Below are 13051 nucleotides of genomic sequence, written 5' to 3'. Positions count from 1 at the left end.
GTTAGACGTTACAGATCTGGCTGTCGAAGACGGCCATTTTTGGCCTTACGTATGCCGTTTCGGTGGCAGCAACGGTTGTCTGCGGCGGTGGTTGTCGACGGCAGGTGGGTGGGGGTGCTGGCTTGGGTGGGCTGCAATTTATTTTGAATTCAAGGGTAATTTTGTCCAAAAAGTTAATTAATTGGAGTGAAATAGTAAAAATTATATTCATGTAAATGAATTTAAAAATAAGGGCATTATTGTCCTAAAATTTTATTAATAAGGGATAAAATTGTAACAAAAAAAAAAAAAAACCCTGGTAATCTTAGAATACCTAAGAAAATGGAGGTAATCAGATTACCTCCAATATTACCAATAGAAACCACTATTGGTATTTGAAGATTACCGGTATCTTATATTACTTGACAACCAAATATGGTAATCAAGTAATATAAGATGACTTAACCCTAGTAATCTCACATAACCCCCAACCAAACACCCCCTTGAAGTTTCTAAAATAACAAAAATCACTCTACTGTTAAGAAATTGTTAGTGAGTCACTAAGATGTATACCGTTAAAAGTTCATAAATATTATCAAATTACCCTCTCACCATTTATTTTAACAACTAAAACTTAACGGTAAAGAGATTTATGTTATTTCTGAAATCTCAAGGGGATTTTTGTTATTTTATCATATTTCTAACCCTTGATATAATAAAGTTGGGTTAAATTATTATAACACAAAATTTTGAAAAGAATTTAAACAGGTTTTTTGTCCATAGTTTCTATCAATCACATTTTCAATGGACTTAAATGATAAGTTAGAAGTAATTATTTTTGTTGATGCGTGATTTTGACACCAACTAAAAGCACGTGTGAAATGCTGAGCTGACCTAGTAAACACACGTGAATGGGGGTATGAGAATGGATAAAAGATGGAGAATGATGTTTACAATGGTTCAGATGCTTAAAAAAGCGACTCTTACGTCCACTGATATTGTATTAATATATTGAGGTCAGGTCGCGCTCAACGAGCTAACTTACAAGTGACTACAAAGAGAAATTATGTATGCTATTATAGAGAAAAATTAGCTAATCCCACAAATGGGAGAGGAGCCCTTTATTTATAGGGGGATGGATTGAGGTAATGATTACTAAATTAGGAAGTGGGTTAGATTTCCATCCAAATCCTTCCTTGTGCCCTGTTATTCACCTGCCCAAGTGATTTACTCGATTCTCGCAGGGATTGGATACGTGGATCACCTCCAGCCTTTCACCAGCTTGACGCGCACCTACTGCACTGGCAGGAGCGCGCCTCTTGCGTCAGCGCGCGACGTGGCTGCACCTGAACGGCACTTGGACTTACCTAAGCTCTGACCACTTGCGCTACAGGGTTCTACATTAGCCCTACTTTTCCAAGCATAACAGAAGTCCCCTAGTTTTTAAGGTTTGAGAATCGAACCTTGGAAACTACATGTCATGCCTTGATTTGATGCATTTGAACATCGGTTGACCGACTTGAATGCAGAGAGGTCGAAGAAACATTTTCATGCAGGCGACCTGCAATGGCCTTTACTTTAAAGGTTAGCGACCTGTATTAGACCATATCCAGTGCCACGACGATGGCTTCGATCTTCGCCCGAGGTTCACGACCTGATTGCACTTTGCGAATTTTTTTTTTTTTTTTTTTTTTTTGCGTAAGGCAAGAGATCGTATGGCTTCACAGCCGATATATGTCCAAGACGATGAGTCACGTCGCTTCGAGGTTGACACGTGACAAGATCGAGGCGTTGTATCGTTTTGTGATGAGACATGAGCCGAAGAGTGTTGTAGGTAACGACCTCTTCAGATGTTATCCGTTGCACTTTCATAGCTGATCATTTAATGAAATATCTTTTGCTCTAAGAGACGTGTCCTGTGCGCAATAAGTGCCAGGCATGCACATTAAATACGAGCCATGCTGAAACGACATTCCCTGTCAAAGCATTAAATGCGGATGTGAGCGCATTTAATGTGGAGGAGGGAAAACGTGTCATCGCTTGAGTGTTTCAACGGAAGAGAACGACGATTCGATTTCTGGAATTGTGACGGTCACTCTTCTCCGCTGATCTATGACACGTGGTCGTGATCAACTGTGAGATGCGTTTTCCGCCCAAACGTCGTTTGACTTTGGGAAACCAAAACGCCATTTCCTTCCCTATAAAATCCCAAGTTCACTTCATGTAATGTCACAGTGCTCATCTTCTCAGAGAGAGAGCAAGAGATTTCCGTGAGCCTTGGTTCTTTGTCTATCAGATTGGTGCATGCTTGATATCTGGAGCAGGAGGACTAATCTTCTCATTTGAAGAGGTAAGGATGATCCTTCTGCCACCTTTACTATTTTTTCTTGTTTTCAATAATTGTTGTACGATGATAGTTTGTCGGAAGTTGATCGGAGATGAAACATTCTCTTTGGGATTGAGCCATTGATGGTGGTGCTAAAGATATCATGTTAGGGTTTTTCTAGGGTTTAAGGGATGAAGTATTTTCTTTTTCCTCCACGTCATTGTACGAAACAGTGTACGAAGACTGAGTGATTCCCTGCATGTCACTTTTCTTTTTAGATTGTAGAAGAATGGACTCCCCAATGACCAGGACTGGGGAGGATCCCCATCAAGAGATCCTGTCGATAATTACTGCCGATGAGCTCTAGAAGGTGATAGACCAATACGCTCTTAACGTAGAGGTCTTTAAAGATAGGGTACACACAGCTCGGAGTCCGCCACGAAGGATGGCTGCGATCTCTAAGAATATCTTCAAGAGTGGGGGGCTGATCCCCTTCCACCCTTTTATCAGGTCAGTCCTCGATCATTTCGGGATCACACATTTACAACTCACGCTGAATGCGTACATGATAGGTGTGGCTATGTACATTGCATGCGGCGAAAACGGATTGGGCGAGCTAACTACGCTAAAGCTCGGTTGCTCGTACCTTCTAAAAAAGAGTAAGGACAAGGATTCTTACTATCTTTCCAAGCGACCTACCATTGAAGCGGGAATATACAGTTACCAGAGCAACGTAGGGGCATACGAGACGAAGTTCTTTTTCTTTTATCATAATGGAATTTTCCATTTTTAGGAGCCAAGTAGGTCCTCCTTTCTTTTGAGTTTGCGAATTTTCATTCGCTTTTTGCTAACGAGCCCTTAGTTTCTTCGCAGTTAACAAGATGACCAGGTCAGAGCTCCTTGAGGATTCGAATAGGATCGCTAACTTCGGCTTTTTGCCCGAAGAGAGTTGCGCCGCAAGATTGCTCGTGACAACCACAAATTTGTAGAAGTACGGTTTCTTCAACCGAGAAGCGACCCTAGAGATCACACCAAGTAAGCTTCTTGAACTTAGCCTTTTTGACTTCGCATGCAACAAACTGTTTTACTAACGATGTTCGCGTGCAGCGACCATGCCTCCTAAGGTGCCCAAGTCACTGCGACCATGACAATTTGCCTTCCCCAAAAAGGGTGCCACCGGACCAGTTGGAACGGCTTCCAACGATCCCCTTGACGGAGGCACATTGGTAGTCGATCCGGCCCGACCTGCGGGCGCTTCCCAGCCTTCAGCTGCTCACCCGAAGCAGAAAACCACGACCCAAAGGCCTAAAAAGATGAGGCAAATTTGGACTGAGGAGTCGGAGTCCGAACCAGAGGGTTTGGGCGTCCAGCCTGAAAGGTCGTAGCCTTACCAATCATTCCACTCGAGAGGGCCAGCTAGGGCTCGATCGGCATCTCCATCGCTCCTGGGGGTTCGCAGGCAAGACAACAGGCGACCGTAGTCCCTAGGAGGAGGTCGGGAAAGGAGTCGGCGGAGGGAACTCTACCTGTTATGGGCACAGACACCCCTATGCTGGAGTCAATGGGTTAGCTACCAGACCATCTGCAGCCAGTAGTCTTTGCTTTGTTTGAATGCGGGCTTGCGGAGGGTTTTGAGTAGTTCATGGCCTCCGGCACTACGGACCTAATAACCACGTCCTTCTAGCACCTGAGCCAGGTAAACGAGCTGCCCTCGGCGAGGACATTTGCTTTTGCGATATAAAGAACTAACTTTATTCTCTTCGTTATGCAGGCCCTGCTCTCTATGCACCTGTCCCTACAGAAGGTCTAGTTGGGGGCTGTTGAGGGACTGGTCGAGATGAGGGTAGAGAATACACGGCTCAAGCAGGAACTAGAGGCCGTGCGAGTAGATAGGGACTCGTCCATCGCTCAAGCAAAACAGCATTTGTCCGAAAGGGATGCTGCACTTTGCGCAGTGGACTTTCAGAAGTTCTAGCTGGAGAAACGTAGCGAGGAGGTGAAGGACCTCCAAAGGACCATGGCCAGACTCACCAGGGAGGCTGGCGAGAAAGACTAGGCACTGCAAACGACCTCTGAGCGGGCCTTGTGAGCGGAAAGGGAAAGGGGCGAGTTGTGGGAGAATACTGAGAGGTAGCAATCAGCGCTTGAGGCTGAGCTCCACTTTACTCGAGGTCGCGTCACTTCGCTAACTGCGGAGATGCAACAGCAGGAGGCAGAGATCGAGAGTAGGGCTGTAGAATGGATGATTCAGTCCATCTTTGCCCTCTAGACGAAAAACCCTGAGATGGATCTGTCCGACCTCCTTGAGGAGTATTGGACGAACTTGCTTCCATGGCACGGGCCGAGGTTGAGGAAGCGGCTCGGGGACTCGACCTGGAAGAAGAGCATCCAGAGTTCGTTCTAGAGGAGCTCGCACCCGAACAAGCGGTCGGCGACTAGCCTGGGGATGAGGATCAGTGATTTCCTTCTGTAGTCTTTTTCTTATCTGCCCATGTACTTTCCCTTTTTTATTATGAATAAAGACGTCGCTTTTCACAATCTTTCATGAGTACTTACAATTTTCGTATTCTTACATATGAGATCACATTCTAACTGTTTACAATAACATTGGTACAAGTTTATGTGAACAGAATTGTATACATGGGAAAATGATTACAAAAGAACAGAATTGTACACTTAATATTTACAAAGATTAAGAAAAGTAAAATCTTTACAAGGAAACAATTGAGTTCAGAATTACTGATAATATGGTCGAAGATGTTCAACATTTTAAGCTTGCGGTACTTCGGACTATTTAGCCTTTTAAGATGATAAGTCCTCGGTCTTATCACTTTGGCGATGCGGTATGGGCCCTCCCAGTTCGGTCCCAAAACTCCCGTACTTGGTTCTCTAGTACCGAGAAAGACTTCCTTTAAAACGAGGGCACTGACCCGGAAGTCTCTTCTTCTGACCTTAGAGTCAAAGAACTTTTTTGGGCGTTGCTGATAGACTGCTATTCTTAGCTCAGCCTTGCTGCGATGTTCTTCAACTAGATCCAGACTTGCGCGCATGAGCACTTCATTGTCGGCTTCGTCGAACAGGTCCCTCCGAAGTGAATCGGTCCATACCTCCATAGGGATCATCGCTTCACAATCATATGCTAGCGAAAAAAGGGTTTCTGAGGTAGAGGTTCTAGGAGTTGTCCTGTATGCCCACAGGACTTTAGGAAGGTCGTCAACCTAATTTCCCTTGGCTGCACCAAGTTTGGCCTTTAGAGTGTGCTTGATGGCTTTGTTGACAGCTTCAACTTGACCATTTGCTTGTGGTCTTGCAATTGAGGCAAACTTTTTGTGGATACCCAGCTCGTCGCAAAACTGCTTGAATTCCTCGTTATCGAACTGCTCACCGTTGTCAGATATGAGGGTATGAGGAATCCCATAGCAGCACACAATGTTTTTGAAGACAAAATCCTTGAGCTTTTTGGTGGTGATTGCGGCTAATGGTTCTACTTCGTCACACTTGGTGAAGTAGTCTACTACGACCATCGCATATTTGACTCCCCCTTTACCAACTGGCATGGGACCAATGAGATCGATTCCCCACATGGAGAATGGTTAGGGGCTGGTCATGGTTATCAGCCGGTGAGAAGGAGCTTGCGGTATGTTCGCGAACCGTTGGCATTTGTCACACTTTTTGACAAAGTTGTAGGTGTCTTCCTCGATCAGGGACCAGTAATATCCTTGACGAACAACTTTATTGGCAAGAGATCGTGCGGCTATGTGATTACCGCAGATCCCTTCATGTATCTCTCGCATGATGTAGTCTGCTTCTTCGCCGGTTATACATTGGAGAAGGGGGGCTCTAAACCCTCGCCTGTATAACTGGTCTCCTATTAGTGTGTAACGAACAACTCTTGTTCGCAAGGTCCTTGCTTCGACCTTGTCGTTGGGCAAGACCTCATCTCGAAGATACTGAATGATAGGGTTTATCCAGGAAACTGATTTTGCTGTATTGACGACCTATTCGGTCAAGCTAACACTAGGAGCCTCTATGAACCAAACAAGAATAATTTCCTGTGCATCTGAGTCTAGTAATGAGGCTATCTTTGCCAAGGCATCTGCCATAGAATTGATATCTCTAGGAATCTGTGTGATCGTGAAGTGCTTGAATGGCTCGAGTGTGGCCTTAGCTTTCTTTAGATAGCTGATCATATTTTCTTCCTTGGCCTGATATTCCCCCAAAATCTGGTTGACAACCAACATGGAGTCATTGTGGATACTGATTGCGGTTGATCCCATTTCTATGGCCAACCGCAACCTAGTGAGCAGAGCTTCATACTCAGCCTCATTATTGGTCGTTTTGAACCCAAACCGGAGGATGTCATGAGAGTTCCCTCGGGACTTAAGAGGAGAAGACTTGCCCCGGCCCTCTTCCTGTTCGATGATCCGTCGACGTCTAAGCTCCAAGTTGACAGATTCTGAATAGTTTCCTGGCTGACTTCGCTGGCTTGTTTCTTGGATTCCTTGATCGGATGATATGAGAATTCCGAAATGAAATCAACAACAGCTTGCCCTTTGATAGTTGCTTTCGGTCTATATTGCAGATCGAACTGACTTAGTTCCATGGCCCATTTGAGCAATTTACCCAATGCCTCTGGTTTCTAGAGGATCTGCCTGAGTGGATAACTTGTCATTACATGGATTGTATGGGCGTGGAAGTAAGGTCGTAACTTTCGGGAAGCGATCAGGAGGGCATCATTTCTGGATACCGCATCTCGACATCTAACAAACGCTTGCTCACTAATACACTGGCAACTGAACCTTGCTCTCCTCCCAAACCAAGGCTACACTGACCGCGTATTGAGAGACAGACAGATACAGGAGGAGGATCTCTTGCGGGAGAGGCTTGGACAGAAGATGTGGCCTTCCGAGGTGCTCTTTAATGCTCTGAAATGCCTGTTCGCACTCAAGAGTCACTCAAACTTCTTATTGGCCCTGAGAATGTTGAAGAATGGCAAACAGTGATCTGTTGCCCTCGATATGAAGCGACTAAGCGCCGCTATTCGCCCATTAAGACTTTGAACCTGTTTTCGTTGGTCGGGCTTTTCATGTCGAGGAGAGCTTGGATTTTCTTGGGGTTGATCTCTATTCCCCGCTGGTTAACCATGTACCCAAGGAATTTTCCTGAGGATACTCTGAATGGGCATTTGAAAGGATTGAGCTTCATTCTGTATTCCCGGAGGATGTCGAACATCTCAGTGAGATGTGCTATGTGATCTGAAGTCACATGCGACTTGACTAGCATGTCATCAACATAGACTTTCATTGACTTCCTAATCTGCTCAGAAAACATTCAATTAACTACCACTGGTAAGTTGCACCAGCATTCTTTGGGCCAAATGACATAACTCTATAGCAATATAACCCCCAATCTATTACAAAGGAGGTATAATCTTCGTCCGGCGCATACATCAGAATTTGATTGTATCCCAATTATGAGTCCATAAAACTCAACAGCTCATGCCCAGAGGTGGCATCCACGAGCTACGGGCACAAGCTGGTCGATCCTTGGTAGGGGAAAATTGTCCTTGGGGCAGACTTTATTGAGGTCGGTGAAGTCCACACAGGTCTGCCACTTGCCATTAGATTTCTTTACTAGAATTAGGTTGGCAACCCAGCTTGAGTAGAGCATTTCTCGGATGGACTCATTCTGAAGGAGGTTATCTACTTTGATTTTCAAGGCAGCATACCGCTCTGGATCCATCGCCCTTCTTTTTTGGCGGACCGGTTTGGCTTCACTATCAATGTTCAAGGCATGGCAAATGACGTTCGGGCTGATCCTAATCATATCGGCATGCGTCCATGTGAACACATCAATACTTTCTCTGAGGAAGCTGATCAGGTCATTAGAGAGTTGGGGGTTGAGATTGCTTCCAATCCTCAACACTCTGCTCGGCTCGCTCTGGTCAACCGACACTTTTGTTAGATCCTTAACTGGCCCGTTGACAGGGTATTCCTGGATACAAGGATCCATATTATCCTCGACTGGGCCAGACTGTGGTTCGATCCAATTGATCGCCATTGCTTGTTTGGGAATGCCACGCGAGAAGTCTTTCCCCTTGCACGCCATCTGCACTGCCTTCACATAGTAGTCGCGAGATACGCGCTGAGATCCGCTTACTTCCCCTATCCCTGTCGGGGTAGGGAACTTCATCTTGAGATGGTAGATCGAAGTGACTGCTTTGAAGTTCCTTAATAGGAGTCGCCCTAAAATGCCATTGAAAACGGATGGGCAATCCACTACTAAGAATTCAGTTATTTTGGCCACCTCGTCAGAGTCACCCAGCATGACTGGAAGCAAGATCGTTCCTTTGGGGATCAGATGATCCCTTGTAAAACCATATAGGGGGATCGAGGTGGGCTTCAGGTCGGCCTCATCCAATTTCATTCTCTTGAAAGCTGGCCGGAATAAGATGTTCACAGCGCTTTCGTTGTCCACCAACATTCTATGGACGTCAAAGCGCCCTATTTGGGGCGTGATAATGAGAGCATCATCATTGGGATGATGCAATCAGATTGCATCTTTTTTGGAGAAGGTGATTTCCTCCTCCCTGCGAACCTTTGGTGGTCGCTGCGTCATGTTCATCACACTGATGGGGTCGTGATGGGCTACGTGAGCATATCTTTCTTGGGCACCTCGCGAGTTTCCTCCGAGGTGCTGTCCTCCAAAGATTATTCCCACGTTACAAACACCCTTGCAATCACGACACTTCTTACTTGGTTCCTCTTGATTTTTCTCCCTTACGGGAGCAGAGTCATCAACATACTCTTTGAAATGCCCCTACTTGATAAGATTTTCGATTGCCTGCTTGAGAGCTCGGCACTCATCGGTGTGATGCCCATTGTCCCTATGATAATGATAGTATTTTTTACTGTTTTTGGATAAGGAGGGACCTTTCATGGGCTCAGGCTCTCCGAGCAGACCGGCCTCTTCTAATTTATCAACAATGGCCGAAACAGATGCATTCAAAGGGGTATACTGAGTCATGTCACGATCGCGACGAGGAACTGGAGCATAAGACTTTTTGGGCTCGAACCGAGGTTTCTTTCCTTTTCATTGATCGTCATTAGCCTATCTACGATCAACTCTCCTATTTTCCCCCCGACCTAGTGCATTGCCAGAAGTGCCGGGGTTGTGGCTGTGGAGTGTCGCCACGAAGCTCTCAATACAGAGGTATTTCTTTGTAAGGTTGTAAAAGCGAGTGAGAGAGACATCGTCCTTTGATTACAGCTCCTTTCACAGATCTGTCTGTGGATGAACTCCCACAATGATTAGAGTCCGAATGGACTCTTCGGAAGTGTGAGCTACTTTATGGAGCTCTCTATGGAACCTATCGATGTAAAATTGGAGGGATTCATTCCTCTCTTGCCTTATGTTGCTAAGGTAGCTCAAAGGCGTTGAGAACTTCCTATTCACTTGGAAGTGCCTCAAGAATGTCGAGCTCATCTGATTCCACAAACTGATTGATCCCGCCGGGAGCGACCTGAACCACTGCTTAGCGTGAGATGTAAGAGTTACTGCCAAGCATCGGCATTTTGCCAAATCAAAAACTTGATGAAGTTCCATCAGGTTGTTGAATTAGTATAAATGATCCTGCGGATCAGAATTTCCATCAAACGCCCGCATATCGGGCATTATGAATCTGGACAGGAGAGGGGCGGCTAACGCAACCAGAGAAAAGGGAGACGCTTCTACGACCTATCCTTGCTCATTTTGTTGAGCTTTTAGCTGATCCAGAACTCGCTATAGCTCCTCAATCTAAGGCAATGGAGCCATCTGGAGATTGCTTTCCCCCATGCGGGTTCGACCCTCGTGATTGCGATTGAGGAAAGTCCGGAGGTCAGATTCCTCCTCGCCTTAACCAGTAGTTCCGGCCGCTCTCGACACACGCTGGCTAGAGCCGTATGATGGCGATGAATAGTCCGGGGAACCTTCCTCACCTCCGCGGTGGTACGAACCAACCCACGGATGGTAGGAACTTCCCGCGCGACGACAATCAAGGTCGTCATTCTGGCGATGATGAGAATCGCCCCGCCCGTACTTTTGTGGGAATGCTCGCGCGATGTGGCATGGGACGACTCGTGATGTGACCTGTCACCGAGTCTTTGAGCCATGGGTATTCCCTAGTTAGTAAATACGGGTACGGCAAAAAAAGGGTACGGGTATAATACGGCAAATGGTGAAAAATACGTTTATAAAAATTCAGCCATAAAATTTGGATAGGAAAAATATGGTATGGGTTTATACGGGTTTAATACGGTGTATTGTCAATAATACGTTTTGAAAAATACGGCAATATTAATCTTAGTTTTAACACTTTTATGGACTACCTGGTTAAAAGCAAAGTATTCAATTAACCAATAACACAAATACACAATATATAACTGATATTCAAATTATAGTCTCCAGACTCAAACACAATATTTAGCCAAGATTCAACTATAGTGTCAAATTAAACACATAAGTCATAACAAAATCAAAATTCAAAGTCGAATAAGAGCTCCAAACAAATAAAATACACAAATAATACAACAAAGATTCAAATTATAGTTTGTAACAATAACTTACAAAGTACATAAACAACAATAAGTCAACAACAACTCAAAAAAGAGCACTGATTTTTTACTGATTTAATTGGTAAGTAAGCTGTTAAATTTTTTACCTATATATATATATATATATGAAGCAACTATAAGATAGATAAGATGCCTTTTATTCATACCATACTTAAAGATAACCATGAGACTAACCTCATGGCATACAATGCTGCAAATAAATAAAATATTAAAAGAAACCAAACATGTTTCAAACCAAATGACAGACACATTATGATAAATAAAATTAAAGACTCAAACACCCTAAGGCATGAATAAACTAAACAACCTGTGTTCTGGCAGACACCCTTTTCAACATTCTAAACCATCAAGGATTTCAGTAAAATATGTCTGAATCCAGGATGATTATATCCATGAGGAGGCACCATATTCAGATTGAAGCCAGCAGACTGAAGATCAAATGGAAGATTAATCCCTCCACCACTTGATGAACTCGCTCCAAGAAACTGTGGAGGACCAGAATTCTAGATCATAATCTTCTCAGCTTGCTTTGCCGCATTCTTCTTCAGCTCCTCTAGCGCCACTTTTAACTGCTCAAGTTGTGGAAAACTAAGGTCTTCAATCGGATTCTCCCACCAGCACTGAGCCTGAGAAGCCTTCCTCATCTGAATAAGCTCTTCAATCGGATTCTCCCACTAGCACTGAGCCTGAGCTAAGAAAGAAGAACTGCTGACTGTCGAAGAACGACTAAATGAGATTTGTTTTAATTTTTTGTAAAAACCCACCAAAACAACGTCGTTTTGGGGGTGTGAGATTTTGTTTTTTTTTTTTTTTTTCAAAAATTCGCGAATAATTCGCTAATTATATGGGAAACCTTATTATACGCAAATTATACAACAGATTTTACAAAATACGTATATGCGTCTTTTATACGCGAATTATATGGTTGTCCATACAATTCACGTATAATATGCGTTTTTACTAACTAGGGGGTCTTCTACCTGGGGTGCGGTCGGTGTTCATTAGTCCCTCGGGTCCTTTAGGCCGGTTGTTCGCCACCTGTTTTCCCTTCCTTTGACGTGCTGTAGTGCGAGCGGCACGGGCTATCGCCCTTTTTTGCACATTCATGCGACCTGCAGGCGTTTTAAGCAGTGGTACCGGCTCATTTGATTCGGGTGGTGCAACCCGATCCAAACGGTCCAACCTTTGGTTGACCGCTTGGAGAGTATTGTTGGACCTCTCCAGGTAGCTCATGACGGCTGGGTCAAGCTGTGAGCTTGAAGGAATATCCCCCACGAGATCTTGCGGGACTGGGGGCACTTAAGAAGAAGTGTCCTCTTGCACCTGGGGGATTTCTCCCTCACCACAGTTGGTTTGCTCAGATTCGAATCTGCGAGCCATTTGCTATTGTAGGACCGACTAGTTAGAGATTCTCCTAATGAAGGACGAGTACTAAATCAGGCCCTCCTTCTAGTGTCAAATTATTGATGCGTGATTTTGACACCAACTAAACACACGTGTGAAATGCTGAGCTGACCCAGAGAATACACGCGAATGGGGGTATGAGAATGGATAAAAGATGGAGAACGATGTTTAAAGTGGTTCGGATGCTTAAAAAAGCGACTCCTACGTCCACTGATATTGTATTAATATATTGAGGTCAGGTCGCGCTCAGCGAGCTGACTTACAAGTGACTAAAAAGAGAAAATATGTATGCTATTACAGAGAGAAATTAGCTAATCCCACAAACGGGAGAGGAGCCATTTATTTATAGGGGGGTGGATTGAGGTAATGATTATTAAATCAGGAAGTGGGTCAGATTTCCGTCCAAATCCTTCCTTGCACCCCGTTATTCACCTGCCCGAGTGATTTTACTCGATTCTCGTAAGGATTGGACACATGGATCACCTCCAGCCTTTCACCAGCCTGACTCGCACCTACTACATTGGCAGGAGCACGCCTCTTGCGTCAGCGTATGACGTGGCTACACCTGAATGGCACTTGAACTTACCTAAGCTCTGACCACTTGCGCTGACAGGGTTCTACGTCAGCCCTATTTTTCCAGGCATAACAATTTTCATTGTCAATTCTTCAATTTTTTCTGTCATTAAATAAATCAAAGTTTTCGAATTTGTATTATAATAGTTCTGTC

This window comes from Pistacia vera, unplaced genomic scaffold (genome assembly GCF_008641045.1).
Source record: "Pistacia vera cultivar Batoury unplaced genomic scaffold, PisVer_v2 Contig609, whole genome shotgun sequence".
Classification (NCBI taxonomy): Eukaryota; Viridiplantae; Streptophyta; class Magnoliopsida; order Sapindales; family Anacardiaceae; genus Pistacia; species Pistacia vera.
Note: the sequence above shows the minus strand (reverse complement) of the source record.